The sequence below is a fragment of the Chamaea fasciata genome, unplaced genomic scaffold (genome assembly GCF_029207755.1).
Source record: "Chamaea fasciata isolate MVZ Bird 193981 ecotype frontalis unplaced genomic scaffold, bChaFas1.0.hap1 SCAF_1, whole genome shotgun sequence".
Classification (NCBI taxonomy): Eukaryota; Metazoa; Chordata; class Aves; order Passeriformes; family Sylviidae; genus Chamaea; species Chamaea fasciata.
In genome coordinates, this window is record NW_027094086.1 from 76,185,422 (window position 1) to 76,212,856 (window position 27,435).

Consider the following 27,435-nt stretch of genomic DNA (forward strand, 5'->3'; position numbering starts at 1 on the left):
TTTTGTGTGTTCTCCAAAACCAAAATGAGACAAACTAAGTCAGTGTTTTTCTACATTTGTGCAGAATTTCCTGAGTTCATCATCACTGAAGAATGCTTGCCCTTTTATTCTGTAATTACATTTGAGTGTTTAAATTTTTAGTGCTGAGGCATTTACTGAACCAAAACCATGCTCTGACTTACACCTGAAGAAATGCAGTATCTCTGCTCATTTTAACTGACACCAGCTTTCTCTTAATAAAACAGCAGTCCACAGAAAGATAAGGCCTTTTTTCCTGCCTTGCCTCTCTCCTCTGAGCATGAAAATGGTGTGTCTGTAGAGGCTATAGGGGATTATGACAGAAGTCTTTGTAAATAGCACAATCTCCATTTTAATAACTCCTTCAAGCAAGGCCTGCTTGTTCTCCCATTCGAGCACTCTCTTTTTTGGATTTTTTTTTTAAACTCCTACTCATCTGAAGCTAAACTGATTTCAGATTTTAGTTAGTGATTTTTGGGAAACTGGACGGAGAACAACAGTTGTAACTCACAGACCTAATTTTAAAATGTGTAGGAAGGTTGTGGCAGGAAAGAAAGACTCAATGGGAATGAAATTTGATGGCACTGAAAAAAAAAAAGGGAAAGGAGGAAATAAGGAGGAAGCTCTTTCTGTTATAGGTCATTAAATCAAAGTTGGAAAAAAGATAAAACTACTTCTTGAATATTTAGGTGTAAAATGCACAATTAAAAAGTTTTTAAGGGGCTGTCAAGGGAATCTCAAGGGAAAGATTCTGGACATCTCAGTATCTAATAAAAATATCAGTTTGTTTGTTAAACATTTTTTTATGAATTTCCAAAAAATGTGTACACCATTTTTCTGTAACAGGGCATAGCAGTCTGTCAAGGGACTTAGTGGGATCTTCATCTGATTGCATTTAGAGACAGCAGAAAGAGAAAGGCATTACTTTATTTATATTCTCAAATCCGCAAAGGATTTATGATGGATGCAAGCATTGGGTTTAAATATCAGACACAAAGCCACAATGTAAACCTTTAGGCATCTAATACCTACCTGTAGGCACTTGAAATTTTGTCAGTGAGTTACTACCAGAGTCCAGAAAACTTGCTTCCATATCTTCCCCTGTTTGGTAGCACTGAGTGGCTTAATGTATCCTGAACATTTGCCTTCAGCTGGAAACATCTGCATAGGTATTTCACACAGACCAATCCAGAGAGTGTGTCCAGAGTGAGAGAAGCAATGTGCATACCTCCTCTTACTAAAAAATAGCAAGCGGTGCTACTTTCCCTTCCAGAATATCTGCTTCCACCTGTACAAAATACACTAATGAATATCTGAAACCAGAAATAGTTCTTGTCTACTGGTTTTCAGTGTTCAGATGTACTTTTCTTTGAACATTTTCAAACAAGGTTTTTTATTCTTAAAATGACTCTCAAGTGGCTTACAGCAAAATTGTACTCTGAATAATGTTAATTTGTCTAGCAATATAAAAAACTTCGCTGTAAACATTTGCTATCATATATTTTGTACTCACAAGAAAAAAACTAATCTAGCTCCAGAACTACAGTCTAGAAGCAGAACTCTGATGATCCACATGTGAAATTATAATGTGATATGAGGATGGTTGAGATACATGCATGGATGTTATTTATCTGAGATCATGTTAACCACAAAATGAGTTTACAGCATGAATGATCCCTCTGACTCTGAACTGCTGTTATGTACTGAAATCCCTTTGTAATATTTTGTTGAGTTCAAAGGAACGTATAGGCCTTTAGAAAGGGCATGGAAATGGAGCATGATCTATTATATAAGTGCAGTCCTTTACAATAAAACAAACAATTTTTTTTTAGTTGTGTTTTGACATATGTGATTGGAGCTTTTGAGAATGCATAGCTTTTCTAACTTTCCTGATGGGTTAACAGGCAGTTCTTCACATAATTATTATCAAAATATTTCTATCTAAATGTTATATTACTACGGAAATTTTTTGTTATTTAGATGGATCTGGAGAATTGTCCTAGCCTATGCAGTTTCTCTCTTGAGCTTGCTGTACACCCTTTGTACTCTGTTGATGTATTCCACCAGATAATTCTCCAGGATATCTTCATGTTAAAATTCCAAGAGTGGGGATGGCCCAGAGCATGCCTTTATCAACAGTGAATCTCTGTCATTTTCTTATGCAAACTACAGGTGTATTCACTAAAAAATCCTATGCACTTTGTATATTGTTACTCTACTTTTGGCCAATGAAGAGCATTATTTGGAGGGCAGATATTCCTATGACAACTGTATGTGTTGTTGCTGGTAATTTCACTGTGATTTTGATGAATGATTCTTGAAAGAATCAATTTTACTATTCCAAAGTGGAAACAACTTTAAGATGGGAAATTAGAGAAATATGATTAGTAATTTCTGGTCATTCTCATGTTCTTCTTCTTCTACTTCATTTTATCAAACTACATCTATGTTTTCTGCTTACTAACATTGGGGAAATCACAACCTCCCCCTCCCAATTGAATCTTGAAGCAAATAAGAAGCAATCAAAATTCAGAAGAGTTCTTATGCTATTTTAAACTAGAAAAAAACTTAATTATCACAAATTAATAACATTTTTGCTAATTGCTTCCTTAGATACTTTTAATTGTTTCCTGTAATTTTTAGAAAACATGATTAAAAATTTAAATACTGACTTAGCTTGCTTCAGTTTTAGTGTTTCTTTATTAAAATAAGTGCAGCTTTACCAATCATGACAATACTTCTAGAGTTTCTCAGTGGCATTAGTATTGACTGTTCTTGTTACAGTTCAAAGGCATAACACTTAAACATATAAAATTACATAGTTCATTAAGACAGCTCTTCCAACAGTAGAAGTTTTTAATTGTGTGTATCTTAAGTACTCTTAAATTCTTTAAAATATTTTATCAGAATAGAAAGAAGAAGCAAGTGAAAAAAATTACATTGGTCTTTGTACCCTTTTTTCATGTGCTATGTATGACAAATATTTTGTAGTTTTGCAAGGAAATAATGGCATGAAAAATAATTATACTTGTTCTCTCTTTAAAGTTACATTCATTTCAGCAGATTTGTCTGTCAAGATATATTCCGGTTTTCCTCTCTGAATTTCTCATTTAAACTCTTCCATTCCCCTGATCTGACCAGTTACGGTAATTTCCTTTTTCCCTGATGTTGCAAGCAAAGATGTTATTGATCTGATGTACAAATTTATCTCTTTGTGGTCACTCTCAATGTTAATTTGCTGCTCACGAGACAACACTGCCACTCGACAGTGAATGGTTCAAGCAACACGGGATTTGGGAGATCAAATGAATCAGATCCAAGAGTGGGGTAACAAACTAAAAATAACCTGCCTCAGAACTATTCCCCACATCCATCTGAACAATTAGAGTCTTTCAGAGCAATATAACCATTGGCTAGAAATATTTTTATAATAATTATGTGAAGGATTTCCTATTGACCGATCAGGAAAGTCAGGAAAGTTATGTATTTCTCCTTACTATCACTATGTTTTCTGAAATTATATTGCTTGTGCAGTAATATACGTCCATCTTATTTCCTGGGTGTGCAGTTGCTAGTTTGCACGAAGGACTCTACCATAATAAACCCTAAAATTAAATATGGGAAGTGTGTTTTACCTAGAAAAACAGGTTCTACCTGGTTCAGTATGAATTCTGGGTCAAGACTGACATGTCTTGACTAAAGTGTTAGCTTGAGTTTGCTCTACATTGAACATACAATTAGTAATAGCTCTTCTCTGAAATGCTAATAAAATTTACAGATTAAATTCTTACTACTTATTTTTCTTAAGAAATAAGTGTTGTGGATTGCCAGGGTAAAATGCAACACATGAGTAGCAACCTGGGCCTTGTCTGATTTTGGGGGAAGAAAAAAAAGCATCTTGCTCTTTCAATGGTAAGACTTTTACTCTGTCTTAAGCTCAGTGTCCACAAGCACAGGCACCCAGTAACTAGTTTTATAATTTTATTATTTGGAATAACTTTACATAACTAGTCTGGAGAATTCTGCAGAGCTCATATTTGTTTCTTATAGCTCCTCTGGGTATATTGTTTTTCTCTTTTTGAGATATAATTTATGCCACATCACATCAGTAGTATATTCATAAACATAGAAACTATACAAAATAGAGTTGTGCTTGCTTTTAAGAAAGAAATCTGTCATCTTATTGCAAAGAGAACTCAATATGAAACGGAAAGCCAGATTTTTGCAGATAGAAACAATGTTTTCTTTTTTGTGATGTTTATCAGGTGAAGATTTAACTTTCATTATATCTGCTTTATGTTTTAAAAACATTACTATGTGGGTCAAAAGAGATACTTGTAGAAAAACTTTCATTCATTGTGATAAAGCTATTGCAATAAACCTTCAGCTGGCACCAGTAAACGTTTTCTAATACTCATATCCCCTACCAATTGCTGCATATTTTGTCACTGAACTTCAGACCAATTAAACAGTGGTGACATTTATGCTGTTTTTAGAATTAGTCAAACAGTGGAATTCTGCTAGAAAAGACTAACACTGAGAAGCTGATCTCAACCATCACTGAGAAGGAAAAAAAAATTTCAATAGTTAGATGAACTCAAATATTTTCATTCAGTTTGAAGTGTTTTTGCAACATTTGATCACTGTATTTTGGAATTATTGTAATGTGTCAGAAATTAAAAACTATACAGAATAATTGCAAACTTCATAAAAATTCCAATTATTTGGTTCATATAATAGAAGATAAAAACAATAAAAATAATACAGTTGAAACAATAATAATTAAGTTGTAAGTAACTACAATTCAATTTTGCAAATTTTAGTACTGTATTTCTTTTATTTTCATTCGTTTTTGGAAGGCAATTATTAAAGTGATCCAGAGTGTCTAACTGTAAAATGAAATTTGTGTATTCAGACTCAGACATGTATCCAATGACGGTTCAGCATTGCAAGGAACTTGTTTTCTCTGATTAACATAAGACATGTTAACACAATAATTTTTCAAGTATTCATGAGGATTTAATCATTAATAACACATGATCTCTGATGTTCATGTAAAATGAAATCAGCATATCAATTCTAGGGAAAGCCATTTTTGAAGAGGGCTGAAATGTTTCCAACAAATCCCAGATTGTATTTTGAAAGCATTAAAATAGGATTTTAACCTAAATTTTCAGAATTGAATGATTTAATTTTCTTTGCCATGGAAAGGAGAGGTATTAAGAAGAGGTAACTAAAGCAACAAAAATAACTAAAGTAACATGTTAGTAGAGGTAACTAAAATAACTTTTAAAATTACTTTAAAGGGTGAATATATGGAAATACTGAAATAGAGAATGTATTCCAGTAACAATACAAGAATAGATAGTGTAATACAGAGAAAAACAGAATTTTGAAAAGAAAAATCAAATCTGACATCCCTGGTCTCCAGGAGCTCTCTTTCTTCTTTATTTTACTCTGTAAGATATATAAAAAAAGTAGCTTTAAATTTTTTGTATTAATATTTTTTTTAAATTTAGCAAGATGTTCTTGTCATTTCCCTCAGGAAAATAATACTGCTGCTTTAAAAGAACTTGGGATATTTTTGAAATAACCAGTTTAACTGTCTTTATTGTTATTCAACATCCTAACAACACCATTTCTTTTTACACTCTCTTGCATTCTTTATAATAACAATTTTGTCTTTTGGGTTTTCATCCTTCAAATGCTTATTGATTTCTTGTTTCACTCCAGGCATTAGACAAGCCAGAGATGTGTAAATTTCTAGAATTATCATGGTTGTTTCTCAAGTCCCTACAGTTTACAAATGTTTATCTGAAAGATAGTTTCTTGAACTGAATCCCATATTCCAAATATTACTCCACAAGAAATGCTGAGAGAAAAGTGCTGCCTGTTGAGATGTCTCTGCATAGTCAGCCCTAAACTGGAAGGATTTGGCTTTCCTTTTCCATCATCTCATATTGAAAACTTACAGGTCACTATCACGTGAACAAATTCTTTCCATTTCTGAGGCTGTCCATCAGGGATGTCTCCCTGTCACACTGATAATTTGTTCTTCACATGGTTGTCCCCTCTTACCCTTTCACCTCTTTGTTTCCAAGGTTGCATCTCAAGATTTCAAACAAAATAAATCAAGAAATAACAATTGTCAGAAATCACAATACTCTGCATCATATGTCATCATACTGTAGCCACCATATGTACTCATTCACATACTATGTTGTGAACAGTCTTGAACAAAAATATAGAAAAAACTCTGACCTATGTGACAAAGAAAGAGATATTAAATGCCATTGAGCTCATTCACTAAACCTGGAAATTTCTCTTTGCTAATCTACAAGGGAGATAAAATTGCTTTCTGATTTCTTCTGATTGTGCAATGGGGAAAACACATCCATTACAGAAACATGGCATGATCTACTACAAGAATTTCCTTCTCGCAGATTTTTGGCTAGATAAAGTGGGTAAGTAAAAATAACATATTTTATCATATCAACTACTGGACTTCTCAAAATTTAGAAAGGGTCTGTAAGTTTCAAAAGCATGCAGGCAGAAAGTAGTGATAGGAGCAGTATTGCACATTTGTTAAGGGAGTTACAGGTATTTTGCAGGTCTGAGTTTCTGTAAAGCAACAGAAACATAAACTTAACAGCAAACACCCACAAAGCATTTAGGAGCCCTTCACAGAAAACAGAAGTTTTAATAGATTGCAGGACTAAAAGAAGGTCTGCCCTGGTTCAATTTCTTGTGATGTATCATTCAACTGTGCTGATTACTGAGCACAGCCTAAACCCACAGAAGCAAATTGTAGCTGTAGTTGTGACATAGAATGAAATTATGATAGAAAAGTGTTGATTTTATGGAAAACTGAATTTAAGAAATAAATTGTATGAACCTAGACATCTCCTGTGCAAAAAGATACTTTTTATCTATTGACAGTCGTGGGCAATACAGATAAAGTTATCTTAAATACCAGAGATTTTACAGACTTTTGTGCTTGTAATGTTGCAAATTGAACAGAAATGCCAAGCACAGTTTCAGGCCTGTCTGAAAACACCAAAAAACAAAGTGGTATTTTCTACTCATATGCCTAAAAAACTAGTAGCACCTAACCTTGTGCATCCTAAATGTATATGTTACATGACATGTCTACTGAAGTTTTCCAAATTAATATCTTTCTCTATTTCACATGGAGAAATTTTATTTGCATACGTAATTTTGGAAATTAAAGGCAGATGTTTTGCCAGTGGCCCAAATAAAAGGGATATTTTTTACATGTTGAAGTTTTTGTTAGATTTTAGCTTCATGAAACAATAGCGTAAGGTGACAAAATACAGCTTTATGATGTTTACAAGATTTTACCACGTTGCACAGCACAATCCTAAGGCATCTTACTACCAAGTAAATGTGAGAAATTAAACGTAGATTTTTGTCCAAATTGGAAAGAAGATATCATTTATTCACTAGAACACTGGGTGTGGGATATGAGTAGTAAGGGTCTCATATAAGTCTCTCCCATTGACTTCAGGTAAAATTTTGTCTGTGCTTTGCATTTCATCAGTTTTAAAATGAATGCAGTGTAATAATCACATGTAAAAGTAAGGGTGAGACTAAATGCATATTTAATGAGATGTTTCCCCAGACAAATAAGAATTTCACATTTGTCTGGATCTGAATTAGTTTTGGGTTAGAATGCATAGCTTAAAAAATATGTGCAAAAGCTCTGAACAAATGACTTCTTGAAAAAAGTACAAAATAAAGATGACTCTTAAATTTCTTATTGTAATATCCTTTACTCTCAAGAATATGGTAGTAATTTTTATAAAAGGAAATATTAGTCCTCTTGACAAATATGTACAAACAAATCTGATTTTTTATTTCCTTACATGTTAATGAGAAAGATTAATTTAATACACATGAGGAGTTGAGCAGCTCTGCTTATCTCAGGACTCATGGAACCTTTTTCACATTATGCAGTTGGTGATCTGGCAGCATTTGTGATTGGTAGATCCCTCACAAAGGCAACAGTAAGGCAGATAGAAAGGTTTTAACATCCTTCTGACAAACCAACAGCTGACAGCATCCCTTGATGGTGTTGTTTGTGACATAGATTTGCCAAACACTGTCTCATTTACTTGAAAATATCAGCAGCTGGAACAGGGAACAAGATGGTGACTAATAACCCTGAATTAATTGCAGACATTAATTTTAATTGAGATACAAAACGTTCCAATTTGGTGTACATTTAAATTAGCAATTAAGTTTCACTCTGTGTATATATCATATAAAGCAATTACTGATACTTCTCTCTGAGATAAATACCTCAAAAGCAAACTGAAGAAAGATTGTTATTTCCATCATAAACTGTATGCATTTAAATTTGGCATTCTCTTTATTAGTCATATCTAGTAAGAACAGTAAGGACTGGAAAGATTAAAAATAATAAAAAAACCCCAGCCCAGTTGTTTTAATAAAATTCACACTTTTATGGAGAAAAAAAGCATTAGAATTTTCAGTACACTATACAATAATGCTTAGAATTTTAGGATTCTGGGTTTGGTTTGTTCATTGGTTTGTTTGTTTGTAAAATGATGTTGCACAAAGGGATGTCTCCTAATTTCCTGAAATTACATCAGTATTTTTCACAATTTTGGAAAAGTCAATCATTCAACCATGGAGAATTCTCTGTTGTCTAGATGATTACTCCACGCACTTTGAATGATAAAAAGGAGGTTGTTAAAAATGAATTGTTTGTGAACTGGATCAATTATGCCCAGAAAAAGGCCTGATTAAAATACTTTCATAAGAAGTAAAGCAGAAATAATTAAATAAAAACAGTAAATAATAAAAATAAATAAATAAAAATAACACAGACTGAGATTATTTAAAGACTCCAGAAGCCCTAATAGCATGTTTTTTTCCAAAAATTGTTGAGGTATAAGTAATAACACAGTTAGCCCCTTTAAGCAGCTCATCATATCATGCAGTAATACGGAGAAATGGATCACTGTCTAAAAGAACCAACTGAGAGTAAAAAAATCTATTTCAAAATGTACAAGGTTAATCTGGTGATACTGAGTGGAGAGAGAAAACTAAAGACCTTCAGATCTTAGTAATCTAGTAGTAAAATCAAAATAACCATCAGATGTTCTGTATGACACAGCCCACCATACAACTTGCATGTGAGACTTTTTAATTTATAGTAATATATGTTAGTCAACCAGTTAGTCCTTCTCTTCAGATAACCACATACTCATTTTACTATATTGAAAACAAATTTCTTTTCACTTAAAAATTCTATTTTTGATAGGACTACAGCTTAAAAAAAAGTTGGGAATCAAAAGAGGGAAGTCAAAAGAGGGAAGTTTACTTCAGATTTTTTTTTTTTCCTCAAAAAGTAAGAAAAAATTCTGTATCTACTCCCAAGTTGCTTATTAATTTTTCCCCCTTTATTTCTAAATGTACTAGAAACAAGGTTGCAGAAGCCTCAGAGTTCATCTTCTGATTCTAGGTTACTTACATCTAGCAATATATTTTTGTTGTGCTGGTTTTGGTTTGGGTAGAGTTAATTTTCTTCACAGTAGCTCTTATGGGGCCATGTTCTGTGTTTGTTCTGAAAAGAGCATCAATAACAGGGATCTTTCTGTTCCTGCTGAGCAGTGTTTGCACAGTGTCAAGGCCTTTTTGGCTCCTCACAGAGCCCCACCAGCCAGAAGGTTGGGGGTGCAGAGGAGCTGGGAGCGGATAAAGCCAGGACAGCTGACCCCAGCTGACCAAAGGCATATTCCAGACCATATGGCACCATGCTCAGCAAAGGTAGGGGAAAAATGAGAAAGGAAGGAAGTTCAGAGTGATGATGCTTGTCTTCTCAAGTTACAATTTTGTGTGATGGAACTCTCCTCTCCTGGGAATGGCAGAACACCTGCCTGCCTGTGGGAATTGGTGAATGGTTTCCTTGTTTCATTTTGCTTGTGCATGGCTTTTTCTTTCCTATTAAACTGTCTTTATCTCAACCCAGCAGTTTTTCCCACTTTTGTGAATCTCTCCCCATCTCACTGAAGGATTCAGTGATTGAGCAGCTGCATAGGGCTTAGTTACTTACTGGAGTTAAACCATTAGAAACTTAACAGAGATTTGTGCAGTTATGTTAATCTCTATATTTTGTTCCATTTATTAATTTATTTGTTTTAATTTAATCTCATTTTATCTTATTTTTTATAATTTTTAATGAAGTTGTCATAATTTAGTTCTGTACTGGGCATTCATGTTCCTTATTTTTTTATGCTGTAAGTTTGGTGAACCAGTTAGGAAGATCACTGTGAACAACTGAATTCATTTAAGAGCTTCTTGTGCAAATTGTGAACAAGAGCACACTGTCATGTTTAGGTTCAATTAAAAAAATATTTTCTTTCCTTTTCATTTTAGGGTGGAAGTAGAAAATATGGATATATAATAAGTAGGAAATAACAATCCAGCTCTACCCCTGATATAGAGAACAAGTTTTTAAGAGACTGTGAGAATACTGTAGGCATTAAGGAGTATATATGTACATGGCACCACCAAGTGCATACAATATTTTGTGTTTGCAGGAGAAAATCTGATTTCTCTTTGCTTGCCACATAGATTAATAATTTTTGTTTTCTTGTTTCCTTGTGTTTTTAGTAAAGGCAATAAATGTGGGAGTAAAAGTGTGATGGTGGCATAATGCTGAAATTGCAGGAACTTACTTATTACTTGGCATGTAATTAATAGGAATAAAAGAAATGATGAAGCTGAGATCAATTCTGTTGAGAGAATGCAGATTGTCCAGAGAAACCTAGAGAGCACTTGCTGATCCCAAAAGACAAAAAATAAAACCAGCTTACTTACCTGTGAAGTTGAGTGCGTAATGACAGAATCGAATATAAAAACCCTGTCATGCTACTGTGGGAGATGAACTATGTGCTCCAGGCAGAACTAATTCAAGAAGGACAGGTTTGATGAGGCAGAAGAGATCACAGATCTTGCCCTCAAACTGCTTTGTCACTAAAAAAATCTCCTCATGCAAGTGAACCTGAATTTCAAAGAAAAAAAAATCAAGGAAATAAAAGTGTTGAATTAGAACACAAACATGAATAGCACAACCTAAATATCAAATTCTGCATTAATAATATCTTCAACCACAAGTGAATAAATATTTATCATTTTATGACTATAATTTGTATAATTTTGATTTTTGTCTTCTACACAGATTGTAAGTGTCAGCTTATTATTATCATTATTTTATCATTATCATTATCATTATCATTATCATTATCATTATTCAGTCCTTTCCTGATGGGCACCAAATAAAAACCACTTTTACTAAGGACAGCAGTAAATTAGGAATGAATCAATATTTTACAAAAGATATTTTGCACTGAGAGACATTAGGACCCAACTAAGTGTCCTCCACAATTATGTATTTTTTAAACATTTTTATATCACCAAAATATTATACAAATTTCTATTTTCAGTGGATAATTTTGGTTTGCGAATTACATTGGCTGAGCAGTCTCTTTCTTGGAATAGCTTCATTAAAATCTGGCAGAGATTCAGCAATCTCTGGCTTTTTTTTTTTTTTTTTTTTTTTTTTTTTTTAACAGTAATCAGTTTTCTTCACATCTCTACAGGACTTGTACACTTCCAAAATACTTTAAGGTATTATAGAAATAATTTTTATTTTATGCAGTTTCCCTGTACAGTATTCTATAAATAAATCTTAAATCTTTTTGCCTGTGGACCTAAGTCTATTAAACTATATTAAAAAAAAAAAAAAAAGAAATATAATAGTTCTTGTGTTATGATGACAAAAGTTAGAGGCTGTAAATAGGGTGCTGCAATGATTTAGTTCAATGAATAAATATGAATAGTTTAAAAAAAGTTATCAAAATATTAGAAAACTGAATAGAAATATGAATAAATAAGGAAATGCATAGGTTACAAACTTTTCTCAAATTATCTTGTTACCAAGAGTACAGCAAAGTAAATAGAAATTCTCAGAATCTTTTTTCTACTTAGAGCATTCCTCATAAAGGCAGTGCTCTTTAGTTAGAACATAGTTGTTGGTAAGTATGAAAATGGGAATAAGAGGACCCATAACAACAACAAAACAATTTAGGCAGTTGCAGAATTTTTTTTTTTTCACAGAATACCTTTTCTTTGAAAAAAACAGAAATTCCAAATGTCAGAAAATTCTGGGAAAAAAATGTATTCTATGACATACATAAGTGGGGATCACACTCACAAATAGAAATTTTCATATTTGCCTGGACCGAGTTGTGGACAGAAGTATGGGCTGGAAGAAGAAGTTTCACCGAGCCTAGAGGTAGAGAAAGAAATGACTACTCTTATACCTACAGTTGAACTAACCAAAGCTGAAGCAACTGAAATATTTTAGTAAGTGTTTGTACCAAAAAGTGGCAGATGTTTCATCTCAAAAAATTATTTTTGTCTAGAAAAAACATAGAACACTGCTAATTATTTCTCTACTATACTCACCTAGAGTATAGTAGAGAAATAATTAGAAATACTAGAAATAAATTAAAAATAAATTAAATTAAAAATTTTATTGGAAACCAGAGGAAAATAATTTCATATGAATTAATACTTCATTGTAGCTGCAATAAGATATTCTGACACAATCATTATATTAGATCTACTGCTGTTTATGAACTCAGAATAATGATGCAAGAATCAATAAAAACGTTTCTGAATAGATGCATACCGCATTAGGAAAAAAAAAACAAAACAACCCACTGAGTATAATAGAAACTTCTGCTTGTTGCATATTGCATCTGATTTAATTTTTGATTATAATAAATGCAAAATTACTTCTAAGTGATTTATATGTAAAAAGTTCATAAGAAGATAAATCCTCCTAGGACTTACAATGCCATAAGGTAAATTAGATCAAAATTGTGGTATTGGTACTAATTAATTCAAATAGTGACAGTGATGACTGAGAATAGATTTTTTCATCATTCACATTATAGAGTTCAATAAATTTCATTTCATTTTTGTGTATAAAGCAGGCTTTTAAGGTTTAATGCTCACCATTTTGAGGGTGTGTAAATATTACTTTACTTAGTACTGCAGCATCTGAAGCAAGGTCTAGCATTTAATTTTTGATCATGGAGAGCAACCTAATATTTTATGTTGTCATATCAGTTTGAAAATAAAAAAGAAAAGAAAAAAAAGAAAAGAAATGCATTTACTTTTGACCAAAAATTGAAGTGCTTTAAATCTTAATAAATCTGCACCCAGAACTCTTGATTTCTTCAATAATACAGTGGTAATGGGAGGTCATTTAAAAAATTACATCAGAATTCTTCCAAACATGGATAGAGGTAATTGAGAAAAGCTAGGGTCTCAATGATCCAGAAGATTATTGCTTCAAGTTTGGCACTGGCTGTGATGATCTTGAGAAAGACATTTACCTGCTAAACCACTAACACTTCATGTTGGCTTTTCTGGTTTACACCACTTGATGCTGAGAATACTTGTAATTTAACTATGTGATCATTGAATGTGTTAACTAGAAATGACGCTTATTATATTTTATTTCAACATATATATCAAAGAGCAGTCAGAATTCCTATATAGATTCTTCTACTTTTTATGGATAAAACCAAAATATTCTTTCCTGTGCACAGGAGGCCCAAAGAGATGTGTTGCTGAAGATGCTTGAAAAATTAATGCAGTTTTTGGTTTGGTGCTTTCTTGTGTCTTGACAAGATTGTGCTCGACAAGATTGTGCCTCCAGCAAAGCAAGGGCACGCCTTCTGAAGGAGGGGGCAGGAGTGAGGGGAAAGGCAAGCAAAATGTGGAGATATCAATATTTTAGTAGTGAGGTACTACTGTGTGGTTTATGTCTGCTTATGAAAAATATCATTTTGAGGTGCCAAAGAAAAGGGTACAGTGCCTTTATTTACTCAGATAAATATTGGATAACTCATTATTAGACAATTAGACATGGGCTATTAGAACCCTTCTGGCAGACCCAGCCCAGCCCAGAAGTCGCTGGAAGCATATCATAAAGCATTGTCTGTTGCAAATAACAGCAGAGTTGCTGGGCCACAAGGTTACATGCTCATTTAGCTCTGCTGTGGAGAGCAGAGCTATTAAGTTTTGCTCTCTATTTTCTTTATTTTCCCACTGATTTATCAACTGTCAGGTTGTCTGTCTTACTTTTACTTAAGTTCACCCTTTTCCTTGAGACTTTGTTCATCCCATCTCTCAGCTATGGCATACCTGTGCAAAAATGATCCTTTCAGTCTTTGAAACCTGCCGGTGGGATGGGAGACAAAATTGGTTGTAGGGATGATGCCACTTCTGACATTTCCCTTTCCCACCTTCCAGGCTGAAAGATAATTTTCTGCCAAAATTTGAAAGAGTAGTACTTTTGTTCTTAAATAGTAAAAACAACTTCACTTCCATAGAAAAAAAAAAAAAAAACCTCTAGGATTCATCTATGCATTAACTGGCCTTAATAAGTCAAGCTTTAACTTCCCTCATGGTCTCTTCCAAAGCTCTGAGAATGTAAGCAATTATTTACTTCTTTTCTTACTGCCTTTGAAAGTTTTCTAGAGTTCTAATCAACATGTTGAGTAAGAGCTGTTGGATAACAAAATTAACTAATTTCATTGCAATTCATTATTTCTTTTTCCTTAATTATGGAGAAACTATCACTACGTCATAAATTGACAATTCAGTTTTAACTTTAATATGCATTTTCCTATAGGACATCTTTGACATCACTATTACTGATGTAATTTAAAAATGGAGATATATAATTCTTGTGGGAAGTGCACTTATTTTAGAAGACAGCTCAAAACAGATTCATGTGTGAAAATATTGAGAGAAGCATAAAAATTCATCATTATATTTCATAAATAACTGGCAGCAGGATGGAAAGGATGATAAAAATGCCAGCTGTTCCCAATTAAGCATTTCATATGGATTGAATTTCTGTTGATTTATTTATACTGTAATTCACTTTTTTTCTCAAAGTTTTGCAGTAACAGGAGCTGTAGTCCAAACTGAGGAGCAAGGTCTAATTCTGCAATGCAAGTTTTCTTCTGTGGCTCTGAACCAGGTACACAGTGTGTCTCATGATAGCTATCATCCTGATTAAAATTTAATCCTTCAGCCAGGGTCATACCTGAGGGTTTGGAATCCTTTCAAAGTGTAGGGATATCTCTGAAGATTCGATATCCTATGGACCTTTTCTGAGACGGTCACATTTTAGTGACTGCTGAACCTCAAACATTTCAGATAAGGTAATGCTGTAAATTTATTATTAGTTAAGTAAACAATTTAAATTAGCTGTCTCTGCAAAAAATTAGTAAAATTCCACAGAGGTTTTTTAATATTTCTGTTGGTCTGTTTGTTTTTGGTTTTGTTTATTTGAAAATGTTTGTTTGTTTGTTTGTTTTGGATTTTTTAAGTTCAGTGAAGATACATAATTATGTATAGAGTTTCAAAGTATTCCTAACTTATTTTTTTATGGAGTTCAATGTACAAGTCTTGTAGAACAGGCTCATTGAATATCTCTTGGAAGTGAAAAATATATATATGGGTATATATTTGCAACTAAGGCAATGACCAAGTTGACCTATGATACTTGGTGGGAATACACCCCCTCTCCCCCCCAAAAAAAAAGATAAACACCAAAAAGGAGAAGTTAAGAAATATATAAAGGCATGTAATAACAACAATTGAGATTCTGTATTTTAAGATTTATTTTGCAATTTAGAAAAACAAATTTTATTTCATAATACAGAAAAGCTAATTCTGCAGTGTTGCATCTCATCTGTAATCCATTCAAATTCCTCACATAGGAAATAAATGAAATAAAATTTTTAAGTTATTTTAAAAATGTATTTCTGATGTATGTATGCTATGTACAGTCAAGATTAGTTTAATGGCTTTCAAGCACTGTAAAAATGCTTGACATTAAGCATTAAGAGTACCTTCCATGGCCTCAATTGGTTTAAAGCAAAATGCTTTTATAATAACAATTCTAACTTCTTGACTATAATTCTACAAGATTTTTATATTGGATTAATGCTAAATGTATAAGCATATTTCATTCATCAGTCAAGCTCCAGCTAATTCAACATCAGTTGTAAAAGAATGCCACATGCTGTTACTCCGCAGAGCGCTCTGCATTTCAAGTAGTGTAAATCATTTATACGTGCTGACAACACAGTTGGTCAACTAACTGAGGCCCAGGTTCTTATTTTCAGGCAATGACCTGATGCCTTTGCATGTTTAACCATCAGGTTTTGAGCACAGCATATAGCGAGAAACTACTGCCAGTTTGAGTTTTTAACTGCTTAATTTATGTGTTCTCGTTTTCTATTCTTGATTATATTAATTTCCCTTCAGAAGTCTCATCAAGAATAAGAATCCTGTATCCTATCCAGTACTCAGATAAATTGCATGCTTGGTGGATAACACATTTGAATTGAAAGTGTTAAGTGCAACTTTTTCTGAATGCATTTCAACTTGTATCAAAATTAGTGAATTTTATCTCCATTTTTAAAGAACACTGAGGTCTATGAAAAAAAAGACATTTCCCAAGACTTATAATGACAGTTCTCATTCTTTATGCTTAAGACAGCAAGAAAGAGTGGAGTGGATACATTGTAGGGATGAATGCAGTGTGTCCATGCTCAAAAACTTGCTCACTGGCAGAAGAGAGATAATTTTACCTTGGTCCTGGATTAATTTACAAGAAAACACATTGTACTCCTCTTAGATATAGCACCTTCTCAGAGTATGTCAAGAGTTTTATCATGCATCCTCTAGTAACACTTCTGAAAATAGGTATGTGCACCACTAGCTGATTACTTCCCAATAGAAGGAAGATGGCTATTTAGAACTGAAATATTCTTCCTATTTTCAGTATTTGAATTTTGTGTCTTTCCAGCATGTGTATCTTCTTTCAGTGATATTTTCAAGGAGATGTAATATTCAGTCACATTTTCTGATGTCTTTTTGTTAGGGCATTTCTTCCCTAACAAGCACTGGACCAGCACATCTATGCTCCTACAGCTCTAGGTCTGCTCCTTGCACGGTCAAGTCAGGCCACAGATACTCTTAATTCAGTGAGTTCTTTATAGCAACAGAATATATCAGCTTTTCCCAAATCCTTTAATAATTCTGAATTCAGAACAGTAGCAACTCCAGAAGATTTGTAGAGATGACCAGGTAGTCCCTGATCAAATCAGTATTTGATTTTTATTTAAGAAGTTGCTTTTCTCTGGAAGGGCATTTTTAATTTTCCTTGGCTGGCATCAGGTTCAGGAGCCCAGTCACTACAAAATCTCACATGTGATGAAATACCTCTTTATAACTGTCACATCCATGCACTTTTCCAGTGCTTTTTAATTTTTAGGGTTTTTTTTCTGTTTGTTTCTTTGGTTTTTTTCTTACTTACTGTGTTCCTACTCCCAATTTAAGGTCTTAAAGGTGACCTTTTTCCAATAAACAGCTGATCCTTTAAGCTCTCAGATGCAAACACAAAAAAAGGCCAAGTATCCTTCCTTGCTTCCTGAATGGGCAATTTCATTTGAATGGGATGTTTATATAGAGGTGATACTGAACTATAAATTTCAGTTTATTTTGTTTATCCATCTACTTCTATTCCTCCTTCCATTAAATATAATGCAGCTGCACTTGTTACATATAATTTATAATTGCAGCTTTATTTGTTTTGTAGTGACCTTGCTATGATGTACTCTTAGGAGTTTTCACTGCACTGGCAAACTGATTAAGAAATTATAAAGAATATGAAGGTGTAGGAATTTATTTTCTACTTAAAAAATTCAGTTTGGAAATACAGATGATGTTTTTCATACTTTTTAAAGAGAATAGTCTAAAAGCTACTTAAACTCTTGTCCATAATTGTTGTCAACCAAAATGTAGCAATAAAAATTGTATTTTTACCCTAAATACATATACAGGTGTAAGCTAAGCAAATAGTAATACAAACATAGAAACAGTCTATTTAAGGAAGAAATAGGGCCCAAATATTTTTTCTTCTGGTTGTATTGCTAAATTTCCAATAAATTAAGCAATATTTTATGCAAAGTGTATTCAAGTACCAATTAGTTCACTCCTAGACTGAAATAATGTTTACCAAAAAACTGTTTAGTTCAAGAAATTGCAATTGGCCATTTTTTATGAATAATGATGCCTTCATGCATCAGGAGTTCATTGATGGGATTGTCATTTTTTGTGGAATAAGATGTTCTAATACAAAGCTTTAGGCTGAGCCAAAATTTTTCACTAAAAAGAAAGCTTTTATGATTGTTATAGAGTGTTTAGAAATCCAGTCAATGATTAAGTGATAGACCATCAAGGAATAATAAGATTAGATTGGAGGGCTTATCAAGCACCTCTTTTTAATTTCATTTTTTATTATAATGGAGAGCTAGCTGCTCTGCTATGGTTCTCTCATGGCATCACATGCTTTATCTGATTCTCTTGCATTTCAAGCAACGAGATCAGAAAGGACTTTTTGGACAGATGGTGATATTGTATCTGAGCTGCAATTCAAATGCAATGTCTGTCCAGAATTAAATTTGTGCCATATGCACTGACTTTTACATTCCCTTTGGAAATGGTTTTAAGAGCAGGAACAAGGAAGATCTCAAAATATATCATTTCTCGCCCCCCTATGGTTATACTACATGCACTTCTGCAAGGTGCTAATGTACAAGGTGTCTCAAACCTTATATCTCATCTCTGTAAGGGTAAGGCCAGCCTCAATTGCTGAGCACAGGTCTCCTAGGATAACTAGCTGTGCAAAAGATAGAACTTAATTTATAGTGAGAGATTAAATTGAAATGATTTAAATTTCAGCAAATATTTGGGGCCAGAAACACTATATCAATTGTCTACCAAAATTCTGTCCCTCTCAAAAATAGAATTGAACAAAAAGCAGGGATGTTTTCCTCTTTATAAGCTGTAATATAAGACTACTTCCTTTACCTTTAAGTAACATCGAATATGGTTCTTGTACTTATAATAGCTCATTTTATGCAAAAATACAGAAGGGAAATAGGCAAAATACTATATTCAAATAGTGCTTGTGTAGTGCAGTTTACATTGAAAGGGAAAAGGGTAGGGTTCTAATATAACAGCAAAACCAACCATAGGTAGGGTAGAAAAGTTAAATTAATTATTGTGAAGGTATAAACAGGCTATGGAATACAAGTCATTCATTAACTGGTGTAAACAGGAAGAAAGTTTCTTTGTACAGATAATGCCATATTTTACCTCTAGAGATGATTTTCCAGTTTTCATGAAGTTCAACTGAAGAAGTAAAACCAGGCAGACAAGGCTATCAGGTGAGACCTAACCTTACTCATATTTTTTAAAATAGCACCAGTTTTTTTAGGAGAAAGGTGTCATTTGTTATATTTCTTGCCATTTATGGGTCAAGTCCTTGACCTTCAAAAGAGGATTAGGTAGTCCAAAGCTGACAGTTTTACAGGTCATTCCAGGATTTTCCTGTTACACATAAGCTTCACATGTTAAAACTTAAATGTTCTGTTTCTCACCACCTTTTTCCACAAATATCTCTCATAGCAGAAATATAGCTGCAGCATCTCAGGGAGAATTAGCCAGGAATAATCTGTTGGAACTATATTGTTACACAAAATATCTTATTCATTTTCCAGTCAGAAAATTGCAATGCTATAATTTTCCTACTAGGAGAATTGAAATGATAGTCCCTTGGAGGTCTGCTTTGGAAGTACTAAGTTTTACTCTGTTTTAGAGCAAAAAACATAATGCATTGGAGGGCAGAGAATTTTATTAGTACCCAGGTTGTTCCATATTATGCAACCCATTATCTGGTAGACCTAGAAAAAGTCTAGAAAAATCTTTTCTTTGGGCTTACTGTAATGTGCCAATGCACCTTAAGCTGAGAAAGATACCAAAAGGTTGTGTCAGAATGTTAGCATTTTCTTGATAATTCACGCTGTGCATTTGGAGACATCATTGCAGACTTCCAGTACCAAAAGGAGACATACAGGAAGGGCATGCAGTGAGAGGACAAGGAGGAATGGCTTCAAACTGGAAGAGGGTACATTCAGATTGGCTATTAAGAATAACTAAATTACTGTGAAGGTGGTAAGGCACTGAAAGAAGTTGCCCAGGGATTGCAGGAAGTGTTTAAGGCCAGGCTGAATGAAGCCCTGAGCAACCTGGTGTAATGGAAGGTGTCTGTGCCTCTGGCAGGAAAGCTGGGACTAGGTGATCATCACAATTCCTCCCAATATAAACCATTCTGATTTTCAAAAAAAAGAAAATGTGTACAGTAATGTGAAATGTAGTGGAATATTAGGTACCTGAGACAATGATTTAAAGCTTCCAGAAGAAAAATAAATGTGTTGAGAATGAACAGATGAAGATAAAATAATTCTTTCCTTTCTTAAAAAAAGAAGAAACAATTAACTTATTTTTGTCTTTTGTTTCCCCCATACATGGATTTTAATTGCCTCTGAAAACAGTAGATGAACATAAAGGAGAATGCCATTTCTTTCCTTTAAATATTGTAGTGTTAAAAATGCTATTTGCAATGTCTTTAGGACTCTTTCTACAACTGGAAAACATAGAACAATTTCATTCTCGTATGATGAAACATCAGGGCCATAAAATGAAACATCCAGGGTCATCCTGGATTCATCTAAGAATAATTTTTTTCTGGCATTAAGATTAAATATTTCTTTCAGGGTCTTGTTGAAGGGAAATTTTGCAATAAGCAAAGCAGGTAAGAAAGAAATGAAATTCGTATAAATAAATATGCCCTATGTATAGGATAATAAATATATACCATGAAAACTGCCAGACTATATTATATATATTGTTTTTTTCCTTGAGTGCAGGGAGAAAGCTGAAATTTTAATGTGCTATATACTTTTTTGGTTGGCGAGGACATTCAAGAAATCAGTGGGAAGTCTCTAAAAAGCACAAATGGCAAAGTTTAGTCAGATGTTTAATCCTATTACAGTAATTTTATTTATTACCTTTTAATAATTATTAGGATCTCTAAGGGTTGGCATTTTTTTCATTTGTGGTCATATGCTTTTTCGGGGGTTGTGTATTTTTCCCGGGCTTGTTTTTCTTATTTGTTTGTGGGGTTTTTGCACCAAACTCAGCACTTACGACCTTATCTCATCCCGGCCAAACTCACTGAATCTGATTTTGTCTCTCATTGGGTTGGTATGTTTGAACCATTGCCAAGCCAACTTGATCTTTAATTATTATGGATAACATTATCCTGATTATGCATTTTGGGAGGAGGGATTATGTGTATATGTTATATTTAAATTACTTCAATTAAATGAAGAGAAAGTGTATTCTTAGTAATACAAGCTGCCAAAATATATAGCGACAGAAACAAAGAAAGGATAAAACAAGATGACATTACTTCCAGCCAGTCATCTTTTGTTATGCAGTTTATTGTAAATACCATGGACTTTACAACATTTGTTTACATGTGTTTTGACTGCACATTTTTCCATCCCCTTTCTTCCTTCTTGGAAAGGAGAAGGAATTTAATAAACCCTGATCTCTGAAGCGAAAATATTAAATCAAATCCATACTTCATTCTTTTATACAAGACTTTTCAAATTTTTCGGTGGTATTGCCTGCAAGATATCTAAAGAATCAAGGAAAATTAGGCCTTTTCATCAATGAAAAATTATCTCAGGAGACAATTTATTTTCTGGCAAGTTAGAACAATGTGCTCTGCAATTCTAACTATTCTCTTAGTTGGATGAAAATGTCCAACACAATTTTGCAAGAGTAAATTCATCATTGTATTAACGACATAGTTCAAACTAATATCTATTACTGTTTCTGCAATGAAAAAAGAAATGCACATATTCTAGTGGCCTAAGTTTTCCAAAGCCATCTTAGAATTATTTATTAAAAAAATAATGGCAAAATCTGGGACATATTGCAATCTACTAGATAGTTACAAGTTATCTAGAGAAAACTGATACTAGTATCGCACCTATAACTCAATGGTAGATAATCTCACCAGAGATAATACTAGAATTTATTACCTGAGCATTAAATTTCTCAGGGTACCACAGCTGAAATAGAATTTCGTATCTTGCGTGTTGTGGTAAATTCCACCTTCATTGTTGGAAGTATGTTGTTAGACAAACTCAGAGCAAATACTACATTATAACAATGACATATGGAATAACAAAGTTGGGAACTGGGAGCAAACAGTAATGAGAAGCTAATGAAGAAATTGAAGTTTAATATACATTCATAAGCTGTGCTTCTGTGAACAGAATTAGCCCACGAAACAGTGCTGTAAATGATGCACAGAATTATGCTCTAAAGCATCAGCCAAATTGCCTTTATTTAAATCAGAAGCTTTCTAAATTCAAGGAAATGTAAATAAAGTTGTCATCAGCAATGTGTTGCACTAGTCAAGATTAATTGGATAGCTGTTTGACGAACAACAGTTCAGATTTAAGATTATGAAAAAGCTTGCTATTTGCTTTCTCTGTTGTGTTTTTTTTTTTTTTTTAAGCTAGCATAATGGCAGAATTAATATTGAGAATTGAAGTGGTAATGCAATAAATAATTGATAGTTAATATAAACCCATGCATTGTATTTTAGGTAAGTTAAAAAGATATTTTTGATTAGGGTTGTAATGGAATAGTCAGTGTCTTGAATGTTAATTCAGAAGATTCATAAGGATATTGTATCTGTATAAAGGCATAGGTGTTGATAGGAAGATATGGATATTTGAGAGGTTAAGTGTGGTTTCTTATTGTATGCAATATTGTTTTTACAGCATTATGACAGTGGCAATAATGATGAGCCATAGCCTTCACACATTTTTGTAAAGAAAGGAAGAGTATTTCTAGTACTCCACTTGTTGTTTTTCTGAAGGAGAGAGATGAATCTTAGATTCATAGTTTTACATATTTAATATGGTTTGTTTTTTTTTTTTTTTTACCTTGATAAGATTACACAGAAATATATCTGTACAAAGTATGTCCCATTTTGAGAAATGAAAATTTTATTTTAAATTTTTATTTCTCTGCTAACTTGGTTGTATTATACTGTACACCTGAATAGCTCTGTCAGTTCCAAACAAATATACAGAGTAAAACTTTTTTAGTCCAAATAAAGTTTCCAAATCATATACTTTCTCCCTGTTCAGGTTGATATGATACTTTGCAGGTAAGCATGAATAATCAGCTTTTGCCTCTAATGACTGGAAATTTATGCTAGGCATGCCAGGGAACATCAAACTCTACAAAGAGAGGAAGCAAGGACAAGAACATAGTGGATATGTCATAGAATAAATGGTAGAGTAATTTGTCAAAACTTTTTTGTCACACTCAAAATATATGGATTTTTAGAGAAGGTCTCAGATGTGGGATGTTTTGTCAAATAAACAAGCTTTAACTGTGGCACTTTGTAATCGATTTCTTCAGCATTGCAGTAAGGCATTCCAATTATGTTTGGATAGACAAAAAACCTACAATGTCTATTATTCTCTTGCTAATGCATAATAAACTATTGGTTTAAATCTGCATAATTTTAAGCAACAAAATAAACCAAACTTTTTTGAAAAAGAAGGTTGCATAGGATGTATAAATGATTGGAATATCAAGAAAGAAAAAGTAATAAGTGATACAAAACAAAAAATATCCTCAAATTAATTATTTTCAATAATGAATAAATATTTTCTATAAATGCAAGTATTTTAGAACTTTGATGTGGAAATTTGGCACAAAGAAGAATAGCAATGAATAGGAAAAAAAGGCAGATGAAATTAGGCCTTAAATGAAAATATGTTCTAAGCAGAAGACTGATTCACTGAAACAAGTCTCATCAAAATATACATAAATATGAAGTCTTGAAAAAAACACTAAGGAAGTTAAGTTTATTTTGAGTTGCCAGAATTTCTCATTTGGCTTTAATGTATTTTATTTTTTATTTGTAGAAATAAATTTCTTTCTTTTTTTCCTTTATAGAAAAGTCAGAGATTGAGAGATTTCAAAGTGTTCTGGGTAAATTCTTGCACATTGTAGAAAATTTTGGAGGTAAAAACTTGGAGGTTTCAGAACTTTAGGAAAAAAATATTGTTTTTGCAATTACTTTTGCTAAAATTGACCCATTTCCTCTAAGGAGATGAATCCAGTCATTCCCCTGATGAACCTGCTTTCTTTTTCTCATGGAGTGTTAAGAGGTAAAAAGAGTCTTTTTTATCACAGTGCTGAATATAAGCATTCCTGCCCATAAGGCCAACCTTCTCACAAATGGTCATTCACAGATCGACAGGAATGACATCGTGCCCTGTTCTAGGAAAAAAAACAAAAACAACCAACTTGAAAACAACAGCAAACCTGTCTACAATAGTGTGTAGGTACAAATGGGTTGCTTCAACAGGTTGAATATGATTTCCTATTGATGCTTCTCTGTCACCGGTGTTACTGTTGCATCTACAAATTAACTTCAATTAAGGTAGTACTGCAGTAGTTTTTCTAAGAGGTTTTTGGTCTGGAGGAGGAGTTAAAATCTGTTGGAGTGGAAGATGAAGGTAACAAAAGCAGGATAACAGCTTTAAGCTTTGTACAAGTACATTTAGGCCTCTTTGGAGAATTTCATGATATAAATTTGTGAAGAGAAGAGTTGTCCAGAAGAATCTGTGGATTTTCAAGGGTTACTGCCTCTAAACTCAAGAGTGGTTCTTCCTGAGCAAAAAAAAAATCAAACAAATATGACACAAAACTTACAGAAATGAACAAAGAGCTCCTAAAAGCTCTTACATATAAAATTGGAAGTGTAGAGAAGTAGGAAGAAATACTGGTGACCCAGAAGGAATTTATTCACTCTGAAGGTCTGAGGGTGTTGGGGGTTCCGTTTCTTTCCTTTTGTTCCTTTTTACTTAGGGATTTTTTTCCCCCTGAAGTTTCTAGGAAACACTAATAACTGGGTTAGTGTTAACATCTTAAGAGAAACAAAAGAAGTGGCCAAGCTCAGGGGAGGAGAGAATCTGGTTGCACGTCTCTTATCTGAGAGTTTCTTTCTGAGGGGCTGAGATATCATGAGGATTGGGCTGGTTAAAGATGGGGCTGGAGCGGCTGCTGGCTCTCTCACTCTCGGCTTCGGAGGAGGATAGTTGGAGCTGCTACCTGGGGAAGAGAATTCTCTGCTGCAGCCAGAGCCCAGCCCAGAGCAGCTTCTTCTGCTGAGAGGTGAGCCTCTGCTTGTGAGAGCAGCCACTGAACTGGGACTTTATTAACATCTACCTCACTAAAGAGGGACCTATCACTGTCTCTTGGGTGTCCAGGATCCTGTGCTCGCCTCTCCCTGCCCTGCTCAGAGCCAGGCTACCACTGTCCTGCCCCCACTGCTTCCTCAGCACTGCTTTGAGTTTTAACTACACTGTAGCCCTGCACCTCCAGCTTGCCGAGATGTCCTGCCTACTGCTTCCGAGAGTCCTGTTGGTGCACCAGGATTGACAGCCCAGGGCTTTGTGAAGCAAAGCCACTCTTCCATCCCTTCCCATCTGGGCCGAGTCGCCATTATTGCGTTCTCCCCGAGACACAGCCCCCCCTGCAGTGCCGGGGGGATCACCGCACCTGCCCTACCTGCCGGGAGCCACCAGCGCCCCCACTGGCTGTGACCAGAACTGCACCGGCAGGGAAAGTGCCTACAGCTGAGAAGGCCATTTGTGGTTCTGTTTGTTGTTAACTCCAGAGTTGTTGCTGGTTGTTGGCTTTATTATACATACTGGTAAAGAACTGTTATTCCTATTCTCATATCTTTGCCTGAGAGACCCTTAATTTCAAAATTATAATGATTCGGAGGGAAGGTGTTTACATTTTCCATTCCAAGGGAGGCTTCTGTCTTCCTTAGCAGACATCTGTCTTTCAAACCAAGACAGAGGAATAGGTTTAGAAAGTCAAAGCCCATCTGGGGTTGTAGCTGGCAAGGGTCATGAAGGGTAAAAGGAGGGGTTTCTACAGGTATATCAAGAAAAAAAAGGTCTTCGAAAAGGAATGCCACTGAACTTCAACTTATGTTAATTTTCAGATGTTATTTGACTCTAGTCATACATATGACATATAATATATTGTTTTACTTAATTATTCTGAAAATGTTTTAGTAGTGGGAAGTGAAACTGTTTTCTAGGCACTGAATTAATTGTAAGTAACAAAAAGGAAAGAAAACTAAATTCAAAGATCTGGTGATTTTACCCTCTGTTGCTCTCTGGCAGATTGGTGGATGAATCAGTAGTTCCAATTGAATTTTGTGTAACTTTTTTTTAGAAATTACGTATTCAATGCTAGAAATAGAATGCCAACTGTTTTGTAAAAGATGAAAAAATTATTTGCCATAATTTAAATGAAGGGCTATTTTATTTTGATAGTGTGTTCCAAATGTTTGGGGTTTTTCTTAGTCTGTTCTATCACAAACCCACATATGCAAACAAAATATACTGCGAAATTCAGTGACTCAGAGGTATAACCCAGTCTTGCTTTAGTGTGTACATTTGCTGTTTCATAAACAAATCACAGACGGTATCTGAAAGAATGATAAAGGGTGAATTAACAAACCTTTTTTTATGCATGATATTTAGAGATATAAAATTCAGATGCTTTAAGCAGTTTCCCCATCGTGATTGCAGATACCCTTGGAGACTGTGCTATTAAATAAAAACGATTGTATATTCATAACACAATAAATAGCTGAATGTTACTGTGCTGTATCACCATTTTTCCACACAGCAATGTTCTCAGAATGACACTCAGTACTTTCTTTGCTGTTAACCAGACTGATCATATATGCATTGATTCTTGCAGTGCTCAAGATCTACAAAATTTATGGGTAATTTATTGAATTTTGAATGACTCGATTAAGGACAGTACTCAGGAGAAAAGAGAGATTTGCCATAGGTGAAACTGACTGTCAGAGGCATCTAAGATTGACTGAGAAATGTGGGATTATGTCCAGTAATTTCAGGTAGTAGCAATGATGCTGATACAAAATGGAAAAAGTAAATATACAAAACTAAACAAATAACTCCCCATAAAAGGAAAAAAAATGATAATTTAAAAATAATTACAGGACACCATTTGAAAAATCAAATTTCATCAAGAGTCTTTTGCAATCAAAACTGAGGTCTTGATTTGAGGCAACAGTATTACAAACATGAGAGAGGACAAGGAGCTCTTGTGACAATGCAGCAAACAATGCCTGTCTGAACTGCCAATAATTAAAAGTGATGATGTGACTACGGTCAAGGAATTTATTGCAAGTTATGTTAATAATGAATAAAAAATGAAAAAAAAAACCACCCAAAATATACAAAGGAAAATATAAACGGGATCTAGAAC

General features: G+C 33.8%; 1 long non-coding RNA gene across 2 annotated transcripts; it reads left to right on the forward strand.

Annotated features, from left to right (window-relative positions):
• The first annotated feature begins 15,059 nt into the window (after positions 1 to 15,059).
• LOC136302645 (uncharacterized) lies at positions 15,060 to 26,752 on the forward strand. Of its 2 annotated transcripts, XR_010724102.1 has the most exons (7): positions 15,060 to 15,133; positions 19,333 to 19,397; positions 20,787 to 20,824; positions 24,221 to 24,281; positions 24,366 to 24,454; positions 25,005 to 25,290; positions 25,386 to 26,752. It is a non-coding gene; the product is annotated as an uncharacterized lncRNA (long non-coding RNA). The 2 variants fall into 2 exon arrangements; XR_010724101.1 differs by having other exon boundaries at positions 24,366 to 25,290.
• The last annotated feature ends 683 nt before the right edge of the window (positions 26,753 to 27,435 follow it).